This window comes from Bombina bombina, chromosome 6 (genome assembly GCF_027579735.1).
Source record: "Bombina bombina isolate aBomBom1 chromosome 6, aBomBom1.pri, whole genome shotgun sequence".
In the NCBI taxonomy this organism is placed as follows: Eukaryota; Metazoa; Chordata; class Amphibia; order Anura; family Bombinatoridae; genus Bombina; species Bombina bombina.
In genome coordinates, this window is record NC_069504.1 from 15,253,229 (window position 1) to 15,266,329 (window position 13,101).

At 51.4% G+C, this 13,101-nt stretch overlaps 2 non-coding genes across 2 annotated transcripts; one reads left to right on the plus strand and one right to left on the minus strand.

Annotated features, from left to right (window-relative positions):
- Positions 1-459: 459 nt before the first annotated feature.
- On the plus strand, positions 460-533 carry TRNAT-AGU (transfer RNA threonine (anticodon AGU)). Its single transcript has one exon. It is a non-coding gene; the product is annotated as a tRNA-Thr (tRNA).
- A 12,011-nt stretch (positions 534-12,544) lies between these two features.
- TRNAP-UGG (transfer RNA proline (anticodon UGG)) lies at positions 12,545-12,616 on the minus strand. The gene has a single exon. It is a non-coding gene; the product is annotated as a tRNA-Pro (tRNA).
- Positions 12,617-13,101: the final 485 nt, after the last annotated feature.

Genomic DNA, 13,101 nt, shown 5'->3' on the forward strand with positions numbered 1-13,101 from the left:
TGTATAGCCATCACTCCAGGAGGTGTGCACAAGTATTAGCCATCACTTCAGGAGGTGTGCACAAGTATAAGCCATCACTACAGGAGGTGTACACAAGTATAAGCCATCACTACAGGAGGTGTGCACATGTATAGCCATCACTACAGGAGGTGTGCACAAGTATAAGCCATCACTACAGGAGATGTGCACAAGTATAAGCCATCACTCCAGGAGATGTGCACATGTATAGCCATCACTACAGGAGATGTGCACATGTATAGCCATCACTACAGGAGGTGTGCACAAGTATTAGCCATCACTCCAGGAGATGTGCACATGTATAGCCATCACTACAGGAGGCGTGCACAAGTGTTAGCCATCACTACAAGAGGTGTGCACAAGTATTAACAATCACTACAGAAAGTGTGCACATGGCTATACACATGTCAGTCACATGTGAGACAACCAATAGCTGTGCAGGGCGCTGTGGCTTAGTTGGTTAAAGCGCCTGTCTAGTAAACAGGAGATCCTGAGTTCGAATCTCAGCAGTGCCTGCAGCTTTTTAATGCATATTAACTTGTCACACAATCACTAACTGCCCAGCAGGGTCACTCTCAGTCTGTCTCACACTATGGGCTAGATTTATTAAAGCTCTACGGCTGTAAGTTCTCACATGAACTTGCTCGCTGTCATTTATCAAGCAGCGGTCACCAGACCGCCGCTTCCCTAACCTCTTCGACACCTCTAATGTGGTGAGATTGACAGCTCCTGCCCGAGCGTGATTGGCTGTGCGCGGACAGGAGGCGGGATTGTAGGTGAGCGCAAAATTGCGCTCGTGTGCAATGGCGAATACCTGCGGGTAATTTTGCCCCGCCACAGGCGAGCTGAGGCATACAGGGGCATGTATACACGCCCCTGTGCGCCTCAGCTTTAATAAATCTAGCCCTAAGTGACCCATTCTCTGCACTACTAGAAATAAAAGCTTTTGTGTAAATTGACTTTTCTGATCGTTGTGTGACCCGCTATATCGTTATTACAGTAAATACAGTGTAATAGGGTCACAGCTACAGTGTAATAGGGCTGGGGTCACAGCTATAGTGTAATAGGGCTGGGGGTCACAGCTACAGTATAATAGGGCTGGGGGTCACAGCTATAGTGTAATAGGGCTGAGGTCACAGCTACAGTGTAATAGGGCTGGGGGTCACAGCTACAGTATAATAGGGCTGGGGGTCACAGCTATAGTGTAATAGGGCTGGGGGTCACAGCTATAATGTAATAGGGCTGGGGGTCACAGCTACAGTGTAATAGGGCTGGGGTCACAGCTGCAGTGTAATAGGGCTGGGGGTCACAGCTATAATGTAATAGGGCTGGGGTCACAGCTGCAGTGTAATAGGGCTGGGGGTCACAGCTATAGTGTAATAGGGCTGGGGGTCACAGCTATAGTGTAATAGGGCTGGGGGTCACAGCTCTAATGTAATAGGGCTGGGGGTCACAGCTACAGTGTAATAGGGCTGGGGGTCACAGCTACAGTGTAATAGGGCTGGGGGTCACAGCTACAGTATAATAGGGCTGGGGGTCACAGCTACAGTTTAATAGGGCTGGGGGTCACAGCTACAGTGTAATAGGGCTGGGGGTCACAGCTACAGTATAGTAGGGCTGGGGGTCACAGCTACAGTGTAATAGGGCTGGGGTCACAGCTACAGTGTAATAGGGCTGGGGTCACAGCTACAGTGTAATAGGGCTGGGGTCACAGCTACAGTGTAATAGGGCTGGGGTCACAGCTACAGTGTAATAGGGCTGGGGGTCACAGCTACAGTGTAATAGGGCTGCGGGTCACAGCTACGGTGTAATAGGGCTGGGGCCACAGCTACAGTGTAATAGGGCTGGGGTCACAGCTACAGTGTAATAGGGCTGGGGTCACAGCTATAATGTAATAAGGCTGGGGTCACAGCTATAGTGTAATAGGGCTGTGGGTCACAGCTATAGTGTAATAGGGCTGGGGTCACAGCTATAGTGTAATAGGGCTGGGGTCACAGCTATAGTGTAATAGGGCAGGGGTCACTGCTACAGTGTAATATTGCAGGGGTCACAGCTATAGGGTAATATTGCAGGGGTCACAGCTATAGTGTAATAGGGCAGGGGTCACTGCTACAGTGTAATATTGCAGGGGTCACTTCTACAGTGTAATATTGCAGGGGTCACTTCTACAGTGTAATATTGCAGGGGTCACAGCTATAGTGTAATATTGCAGGGGTAACAGCTATAGTGTAATAGGGCTGGGGGTCACAGCTACAGTGTAATAGGGCTGGGGCCACAGCTACAGTGTAATAGGGCTGGGGTCACAGCTACAGTGTAATAGGGCTGGGGTCACAGCTACAGTGTAATAGGGCTGGGGTCACAGCTACAGTGTAATAGGGCTGGGGTCACAGCTACAGTGTAATAGGGCTGGGGGTCACAGCTACAGTGTAATAGGGCTGCGGGTCACAGCTACGGTGTAATAGGGCTGGGGTCACAGCTACAGTGTAATAGGGCTGGGGTCACAGCTATAATGTAATAAGGCTGGGGTCACAGCTATAGTGTAATAGGGCTGGGGGTCACAGCTATAGTGTAATAGGGCTGGGGTCACAGCTATAGTGTAATAGGGCTGGGGTCACAGCTATAGTGTAATAGGGCAGGGGTCACTGCTACAGTGTAATATTGCAGGGGTCACAGCTATAGTGTAATATTGCAGGGGTCACAGCTATAGTGTAATAGGGCAGGGGTCACTGCTACAGTGTAATATTGCAGGGGTCACTTCTACAGTGTAATATTGCAGGGGTCACAGCTATAGTGTAATATTGCAGGGGTCACTTCTACAGTGTAATAGGGCTGGGGTCACTGCTACAGTGTAATAGGGCAGGGGTCACTGCTACAGTGTAATAGGGCTGGGGCCGCTGCTACAGTGTAATAGGGCTGGGGCCGCTGCTACAGTGTAATAGGCCAAGGTCACTGCTACAGTGTAATAGGGCAGGGGTCACTGCTACAGTGTAATAGGGCTGGGGCCGCTGCTACAGTGTAATAGGGCTGGGGCCGCTGCTACAGTGTAATAGGGCTGGGGCCGCTGCTACAGTGTAATAGGGCTGGGGTCACTGCTACAGTGTAATAGGGCAGGGGTCACTGCTACAGTGTAATAGGGCTGGGGTCACAGCTATAGTGTAATAGGGCTGGGGTCACTGCTACAGTGTAATAGGGCTGAGGTCACTGCTACAGTGTAATAGGGCTGGGGTCACTGCTACAGTGTAATAGGGCTGGGGTCACAGCTATAGTGTAATAGGGCTGGGGTCACAGCTATTGTGTAATAGGGCTGGGGGTCACAGCTATTGTGTAATAGGGCTGGGGTCACTGCTACAGTGTAATAAAGCTGGGGTAACTGCTATAATATAATAGGGCTGGGGTAGTAATAGGGGTCACTGCTACAGTGTAAAAGGGCTGGGATAACAACTGACACTGCAACTCACCTCAATACACAGCCCCATGTAACTACTGACCCTGCAGCTCACCCTAGTACACAGCCCCATGTAACTACTGACCCTGCAGCTCACCCCAATACGCAGCCCCCCAGTAACTACTAACCCTAAAGCTCACCCCAGTACACAGCCCCCCAGTAACTACTGACCCTGCAGCTCACCCAAATACACAGCCCCCCAGTAACTTCTAAACCTGCAACTCACCCCAATACACAGCCCCCCAGTAACTACTGACCCTGCAGTTCATCCCAGTACACAGCCCCCCAGTAACTTCTGACCCTGCAGCTCACCCCAGTACACAGCCCCCCAGTAACTTCTGACCCTGCAGCTCATCCCAATACACAGCCCCCCAGTAACTACTGACCCTGCAGATCACCCCAATACACAGCCCCCCAGTAACTACTGACACTGCAGATCACCCCAATACACAGCCCCCCAGTAACTACTGACCCTGCAGATCACCCCAATACACAGCCCCCCAGTAACTACTGACCCTGCAGCTCACCCAAATACACAGCCCCCCAGTAACTTCTAAACCTGCAACTCACCCCAATACACAGCCCCCCAGTAACTACTGACCCTGCAGTTCATCCCAGTACACAGCCCCCCAGTAACTTCTGACCCTGCAGCTCACCCCAGTACACAGCCCCCCAGTAACTTCTGACCCTGCAGCTCATCCCAATACACAGCCCCCCAGTAACTACTGACCCTGCAGATCACCCCAATACACAGCCCCCCAGTAACTACTGACCCTGCAGATCACCCCAATACACAGCCCCCCAGTAACTACTGACCCTGCAGATCACCCCAATACACAGCCCCCCAGTAACTACTGACCCTGCAGATCACCACAGTAACTACTGACCCTGCAGCTCACCCCAATACACAGCTCTTAGCAACTACTGACCCTGCAGCTCACCCCAATACACAGCCCCCCAGTAACTACTGACCCTGCTGATGACCCCAATACACAGCCCCCCAGTAACTATTGACACTGCAGCTCACCCCAGTACACAGCCCCCCAGTAACTATTGACACTGCAGCTCACTCCAGTACACAGCCCCCCATTAACTACTGACCCTGAAGCTCACCCCAATACACAGCCCCCCAGTAACTACTGACACTGCAGCTCACCCCAATACACAGCTCCCAGTAACTACTGACCCTCCAGCTCACCCCAATACAAAGCCCCCCCAGTAACTACTGACCCTCCAGCTCACCCCAATACACAGCTCCCAGTAACTACTGACCCTGCAGCTCAACCCAATACACAGCCCCCCAGTAACTACTGACACTGCAGATCACCCCAATACACAGCCCCCCAGTAACTACTGACCCTCCAGCTCACCCCAATACACAGCTCCCAGTAACTACTGACCCTGCAGCTCACCCCAATACACAGCCCCCCAGTAACTACTGACACTGCAGATCACCCCAATACACAGCCCCCCAGTAACTACTGATCCTGCAGCTCACCCCAATACACAGCCCCCAGTAACTACTGACAATGCAGCTCACCCCAATACACAACTCCCCAGTAACTACTGACCCTGCAGCTCACCCCAATACACAGCCCCCCAGTAACTACTGACCCTGCAGCTCACCCCAATACACAGCCCCCAGTAACTACTGACCCTGCAGCTCACCCCAATACACAACTCCCCAGTAACTACTGACCCTGCAGCTCACCCCAATACACAGCCCCCCAGTACCTACTGACTCAGCAGCTCACTCCAATACACAGCCCCCCAGTAACTACTGACCCTGCAGCTCACTCCAATACACAGCCCCCCAGTAACTACTGACCCTGGAGCTCACCCCAGTACACAGCCCCCCAGTAACTACTGACCCTGCAGCTCACCCCAATACACAGCCCCCCAGTAACAACTGACCATGCAGCTCACCCCAATACACAGCCCCCCAGTAAAAACTGACCATGCAGCTCACCCCAATACACAATCCCCCAGTACCTTCTGACCCTGCAGCTCACCCCAGTACACAGCCCCCCAGTAACCACTGACCCTGCAGATCACCCCAATACACAGCCCCCCAGTAACTACTAACCCTGCAGATCACCCCAATACACAGCCCCCAAGTAACTACTGACCCTGCAGCTCACCCCAGTACACAGCCCCCCAGTAACTACTGACCCTGCAACTCACCCCAGTACACAGCCCCCCAGTAACTACTGACCCTGCAGCTCACCCCAGTACACAGCCCCCCAGTAACTACTGATCCTGCAGCTCACGACAGTATACAGCCCCCTAGTAATTACTGACCCTGCAGATCACCCCAATACACAGCCCCCCAGTAACTACTGACCCTGCAGCTCACCCTAATACACAGCCCCCAAGTAACTACTGACCCTACAGCTCACCCCAGTACACAGCCCCCCAGTAACTACTGACCCTGCAGCTCACCCCAATACACAGCTCCCCGGTAACTACTGACACTGCAGCTCACCCCAGTACACAGCCCCCCAGTAACTACTGACCCTGCAGTTCACCCCAGTACACAGCCCCCCAGTAACTACTGACCCTGCAGCTCACCCCAGTACACAGCCCCCCAGTAACTACTGACCCTGCAGCTCACCCCAATACACAGCCCCCAGTAACTACTGACCCTGCAATTCACCCTAATACACAACCCCCAAGTAACTACTGATCCTGCAGCTCACCCCAATACACAGCCCCCCAGTAACTACTGACCCTGCAGATCACCCCAATACACAACCCACCAGTAACTACTGACCCTGCAGATCACCCCAATACACAGCCCCCCAGTAACTAATGACCCTGCAGCTCACTCCAATACACAGCCCCCCAGTAACTACTGACCCTGCAGCTCACCCCAGTACACAGCCCCCCAGTAACTACTGGCCCTGCCGCTTACCCCAGTACACAGCCCCCCAGTAACTACTGACCCTGCAGATCACCCACAGTACACAGCCCCCCAGTAACTACTGACCCTGCAGCTCACCCCATTACACAGCCCACCAGTAACTACTGACCCTGCAGCTCACCCCAATACACAGTACCCCAATAACTACTGACCAGCAGATCGCCCCAGTACACAGCTCCCCAGTAACTACTGAACCTGCAGCTCACCCCATTACACAGCCCCCAGTAACTACTGACAATGCAGCTCACCCCAATACACAACTCCCCAGTAACTACTGACCCTGCAGCTCACCCCAATACACAGCCCCCCAGTAACTACTGACCCTGCAGCTCACCCCAATACACAGCCCCCAGTAACTACTGACCCTGCAGCTCACCCCAATACACAACTCCCCAGTAACTACTGACCCTGCAGCTCACCCCAATACACAGCCCCCCAGTAACTACTGACCCTGCAGCTCACCCCAATACACAGCCCCCAGTAACTACTGACCCTGCAGCTCACCCCAATACACAACTCCCCAGTAACTACTGACCCTGCAGCTCACCCCAATACACAGCCCCCAGTAACTACTGACCCTGGAGCTCACCCCAGTACACAGCCCCCCAGTAACTACTGACCCGGCAGCTCACCCCAATACACAGCCCCCCAGTAACAACTGACCATGCAGCTCACCCCAATACACAGCCCCCCAGTAAAAACTGACCCTGCAGCTCACCCCAGTACACAGCCCCCTAGTAGCTACTGATCCTGCAGATCACCCCATTACACAGCCCACCAGTAAGTACTGACCCTGCAGCTCACCCCAATACACAGTACCCCAATAACTACTTACCAGCAGATCACCCCAGTACACAGCTCCCCATTAACTACTGACCCTGCAGCTCACCCCAATACACAGCTCCCCATTAACTACTGACCCTGCAGCTCACCCCAATACACAGCCCCCCAGTAACTACTGACACTGCAGATCACCCCAATACACAGCCCCCCAGTAACTACTGACCCTGTAGCTCACCCCAATACACAGTATCCCAATAACTACTGACCAGCAGATCACCCACAGTACACAGCCCCCCAGTAACTACTGACTCTGCAGCTCACCCCAATACACAGCCCCCCAGTAACTACTGACACTGCAGATCACCCCAATACACAGCCCCCCAGTAACTACTGATCCTGCAGATCACCCCAATACACAGCTCCCCAGTAACTACTGACCCTGCAGATCACCCCAATACACAGCCCCCCAGTAACTACTGACCCTGCAGCTCATCCCAGTACACAGCCCCCCAGTAACTACTGACCCTGCAGATCACCCCAATAAACAGCCCTCCAGTAACTACTGACCCTGCAGCTCATCCCAGTACACAGCCCCCCAGTAACTACTGACCCTGCAGATCACCCCAATACACAGCCTCCCAGTAACTACTGACTCTGCAGATCATCCCAATACACAGCCCCCTAGTAACTACTGACCCTGCAGCGCACCCCAATACACAGCCCCCCAGTAACTACTGACCATGTAGATCAACCCAATACACAGCCCCCCAGTAACTACTGACTCTGCAGATCATCCCAATACACAGCCCCTCAGTAACTACTGACTCTGCAGCTCACCCCAGTAAACAGCCCCCCAGTAACTTCTGACCCTGCAGCTCACCCCAATACACAGCCCCCTAGTAGCTACTGATCCTGCAGATCACCCCAATACACAGCCCCCCAGTAACTACTGACCCTGCAGCTCACCCCAATACACAGCCCCCTAGTAGCTACTGATCCTGCAGCTCACCCCAATACACAGCCCCCAGTAACTACTGACCCTGCAGCTCACCCCAGTACACAGCCCCCAGTAACTTCTGACCCTGCAGCTCACCCCAATACACAGCCCCCTAGTAGCTACTGATCCTGCAGATCACCCCAATACACAGCCCCCCAGTAGCTACTGATCCTGCAGATCACCCCAGTACACAGCCCCCCAGTAGCTACTGATCCTGCAGAACACCCCACTACACAGCCCCCCAGTAGCTACTGATCCTGCAGATAACCCCAATACACAGCACCCCAGTAACTACTGACCCTGCAGCTCACCCTAGTACACAGCCCCCTAGTAACTACTGACCCTGCAGCTCACCCCAGTACACAGCCCCCCAGTAACTACTGACCCTGCAGATCACCCACAGTACACAGCCCCCAGTAACTACTGACCCTGCAGATCACCCAATACACAGCCCCCCAGTAACTACTGACCCTGCAGCTCACCACAGTACACAGCCCCCCAGTAACTACTGACCCTGCAGCTCACCCCAATACACAGCCCCCCAGTAACTACTGACCCTGCAGCTCACCCCAATACACAGCCCCCATTAACTACTGACCCTGCAGCTCACCCCACTACACAGCCCCCCCAGTAACTACTGACCCTGCAGCTCACCCCAGTACACAGCCCCCCAGTAACTACTGACCCTGCAGATCACCCCAATACACAGCCCCCCAGTAACTACTGACCCTGCAGCTCACCCCAGTACACAGCCCCCCAGTAACTACTGACCCTGCTGCTCACCCCAATACACAGCCCCCCAGTAACTACTGACCCTGCTGCTCACCCCAGTACACAGCCCCCCAGTAACTACTGACCCTGCAGATCACCCCAATACACAGCCCCCCAGTAACTACTGAACCTGCAGCTCACCCCAGTACACAGCCCCCCAGTAACTACTGACCCTGCAGCTCACCCCAGTACACAGCCCCCCAGTAACTACTGACCCTGCTGCTCACCCCAGTACACAGCCCCCCAGTAACTACTGATCCTGCAGTTCACCCTAGTACACAGCCCCCTAGTAACTACTGACCCTGCAGCTCACCCCAGTACACAGCCCCCCAGTAACTACTGACCCTGCAGCTCACCACAGTAACTAATAGGACTGGGAAGCACAGCTATAATGTAATAGGGTTGGGGTCACAGCTATAGTGTAATAGGGCTGGGGTCACAGCTATAGTGTATTAGGGCCGGGGTCACAGCTATAGTGTAATAGGGCTGGGGGTCACAGCTATAATGTAATAGGGCTGGGGGTCACAGCTATAGTGTAATAGGGCTGGGGGTCACAGCTACAGTGTAATAGGGCCGGGGTCACAGTTATAGTGTAATAGGGCTGGGGGTCACAGCTATAATGTAATAGGGCTGGGGGTCACAGCTATACTGTAATAGGGCTGGTGGTCACAGCTATAATGTAATAGGGCTGGGGTCACAGCTCTAATGTAATATAGCTGGGGGTCACAGTTATAATGTAATAGGGTTGGGGTCACTGCTATAATGTAATAGGGTTGGGGGTCACAACTATAATGTAATAGGGCTGGGGGTCACAACTATAATGTAATAGGGCTGGGGGTAACTGCTATTATGTAATAGGGCTGGGGGTCACAGCTATAATGTAATAGGGTTGGGGTCACAGCTATAGTGTAATAGGGTTGGGGGTCACAGCTATAATGTAATAGGGCTGGGGGTCACAACTATAATGTAATAGGGCTGGGGGTCACAACTATAATGTAATAGTGCTGGGGGCCACAGCTATAATGTAATAGTGCTGGGGGTCACTGCTATTATGTAATAGGGCTGGGGGGCCACAGCTATAATGTAATAGTGCTGGGGGGTCACTGCTATTATGTAATAGGGCTGGGGGGTCACAGCTATTATGTAATAGGGTTGGGGTCATAGCTATAATGTAATAGGGTTGGGGTCACTTCTATTATGTAATAGGGCTGGGGGGTCACAGGTATAATGTTATAGGGTTGGGGTCACTGCTATTATGTAATAGGGCTGGGGGGTCACAGCTATAATGTTATAGGGTTGGGGTCACTGCTATTATCTAATAGGGCTGGGGGGTCACAGCTATAATGTAATAGGGCTGGGGGTCACAACTATAATGTAATAGGGCTGGGGGTCACAACTATAATGTAATAGGGCTTGGGGTAACTGCTATTATGTAATAGGGTTGGGGGGTCACAGCTATAATGTAATAGGGTTGGGGTCACAGCTATAATGTTATAGGGTTGGGGTCACTGCTATTATGTAATAGTGTTGGGGGGTTACAGCTATAATGTAATAGGGTTGGGGTCACAGCTATAATGTTATAGGGTTGGGGTCACTGCTATTATGTAATAGGGCTGGGGGGTCACAGCTATAATGTTATAGGGTTGGGGTCACTACTATTATGTAATAGGGTTGGGGGGTCACAGCTATAATGTAATAGGGCTGGGGGTCACAACTATAATGTAATAGGGCTGGGGGTCACAGCTATAATGTTATAGGGTTGGGGTCACTGCTATTATGTAATAGGGTTGGGGGGTTACAGCTATAATGTAATAGGGTTGGGGTCACAGCTATAATGTAATAGGGTTGGGGTCACTGCTATTATGTAATAGGGTTGGGGGTTACAGCTATAATGTAATAGGGTTGGGGTCACAGCTATAATGTAATAGGGTTGGGGTCACTGCTATTATGTAATAGGGCTGGGGGGTCACAGCTATAATGTTATAGGGTTGGGGTCACTGCTATTATGTAATAGGGTTGGGGGGTCACAGCTATAATGTAATAGGGTTGGGGTCACAGCTATTATGTAATAGGGTTGGGGGGTCACAGCTATAATGTAATAGGGTTGGGGTCACAGCTATTATGTTATAGGGTTGGGGTCACTGCTATTATGTAATAGGGTTGGGGGGTCACAGCTATTATGTTATAGGGTTGGGGTCACTGCTATTATGTAATAGGGTTGGGGGGTCACAGCTATAATGTGATAGGGTTGGGGTCACTGCTATTATGTAATAGGGTTGGGGGGTCACTGCTATTATGTAATAGGGTTGGGGGGTCACAGCTATAATGTAATAGGGTTGGGGTCACAGCTATAATGTTATAGGGTTGGGGTCACTGCTATTATGTTATAGGGTTGGGGTCACAGCTATTATGTTATAGGGTTGGGGTCACTGCTATTATGTAATAGGGTTGGGGGGTCACAGCTATAATGTAATAGGGTTGGGGTCACAGCTATAATGTTATAGGGTTGGGGTCACTGCTATTATGTAATAGGGTTGGGGGGTCACAGCTATAATGTGATAGGGTTGGGGTCACAGCTATAATGTTATAGGGTTGGGGTCACTGCTATTATGTAATAGGGTTGGGGGGTCACAGCTATAGTGTAATAGGGTTGGGGTCACAGTTATTATGTTATAGGGTTGGGGTCACTGCTATTATGTAATAGGGTTGGGGGTCACAGCTATAATGTTATAGGGTTGGGGTCACTGCTATTATGTAATAGGGTTGGGGGGTCACAGCTATAATGTAATAGGGTTGGGGTCACAGCTATTATGTTATAGGGTTGGGGTCACTGCTATTATGTAATAGGGTTGGGGGGTCACAGCTATAATGTGATAGGGTTGGGGTCACAGCTATAATGTAATAGGGTTGGGGTCACAGCTATAATGTTATAGGGTTGGGGTCACTGCTATTATGTAATAGGGTTGGGGGGTCACAGCTATAATGTGATAGGGTTGGGGTCACAGCTATAATGTTATAGGGTTGGGGTCACTGCTATTATGTAATAGGGTTGGGGGGTCACAGCTATAGTGTAATAGGGTTGGGGTCACAGCTATTATGTTATAGGGTTGGGGTCACTGCTATTATGTAATAGGGTTGGGGGGTCACAGCTATAATGTTATAGGGTTGGGGTCACTGCTATTATGTAATAGGGTTGGGGTCACTGCTATTATGTAATAGGGCTGGGGGGTCACAGCTATAATGTTATAGGGTTGGGGTCACTGCTATTATGTAATAGGGTTGGGGGGTCACAGCTATAATGTAATAGGGTTGGGGTCACAGCTATTATGTTATAGGGTTGGGGTCACTGCTATTATGTAATAGGGTTGGGGGGTCACAGCTATAATGTGATAGGGTTGGGGTCACAGCTATAATGTTATAGGGTTGGGGTCACTGCTATTATGTAATAGGGTTGGGGGGTCACAGCTATAATGTAATAGGTTTGGGGTCACAGCTATAATGTGATAGGGTTGGGGTCACTGCTATTATGTAAGTTAAATACAATTAGTGAAGTTAACTTTCCCTTGTTAGAAATAAACCTGAGAAAAATATTATCAAAAATAAAAGTGGGCTCGTCCGGGATTTGAACCCGGGACCTCTCGCACCCAAAGCGAGAATCATACCCCTAGACCAACGAGCCAGCTGTAGAACTGTGCAGTCTGTATTTGATACAGTGTAATAAACACTACACGGCACACAGCTCACGTGACTTTCCCACGCATCACCCACTACACGCACCCGAATGTACTGAGGCTTTGGGCACCTGACACTCTCTGTTTGTCTCTGTGGGAATTTCTCGCGTGTTTCCTCATCCCAGCAGAACGCAGCTGTAACCTCTTCATCGCCAGAGAGGGACAAATTCTCTTTTTTGGCAAACAACGGGTTACGTCTGATTTGTATTGCTGGGGCTTTTGTATAGACTGTGGGTGATCTGCAGGGTCAGTAGTTACTGGGGGGCTGTGTACTGGGGTGATCTGCAGGGTCAGTAGTTACTGGGGGCTGTGTACTGGGGTGATCTGCAGGGTCAGTAGTTACTGGGGGCTGTGTACTGGGGTGATCTGCAGGGTCAGTAGTTACTGGGGGCTGTGTACTGGGGTGATCTGCAGGGTCAGTAGTTACTGGGGG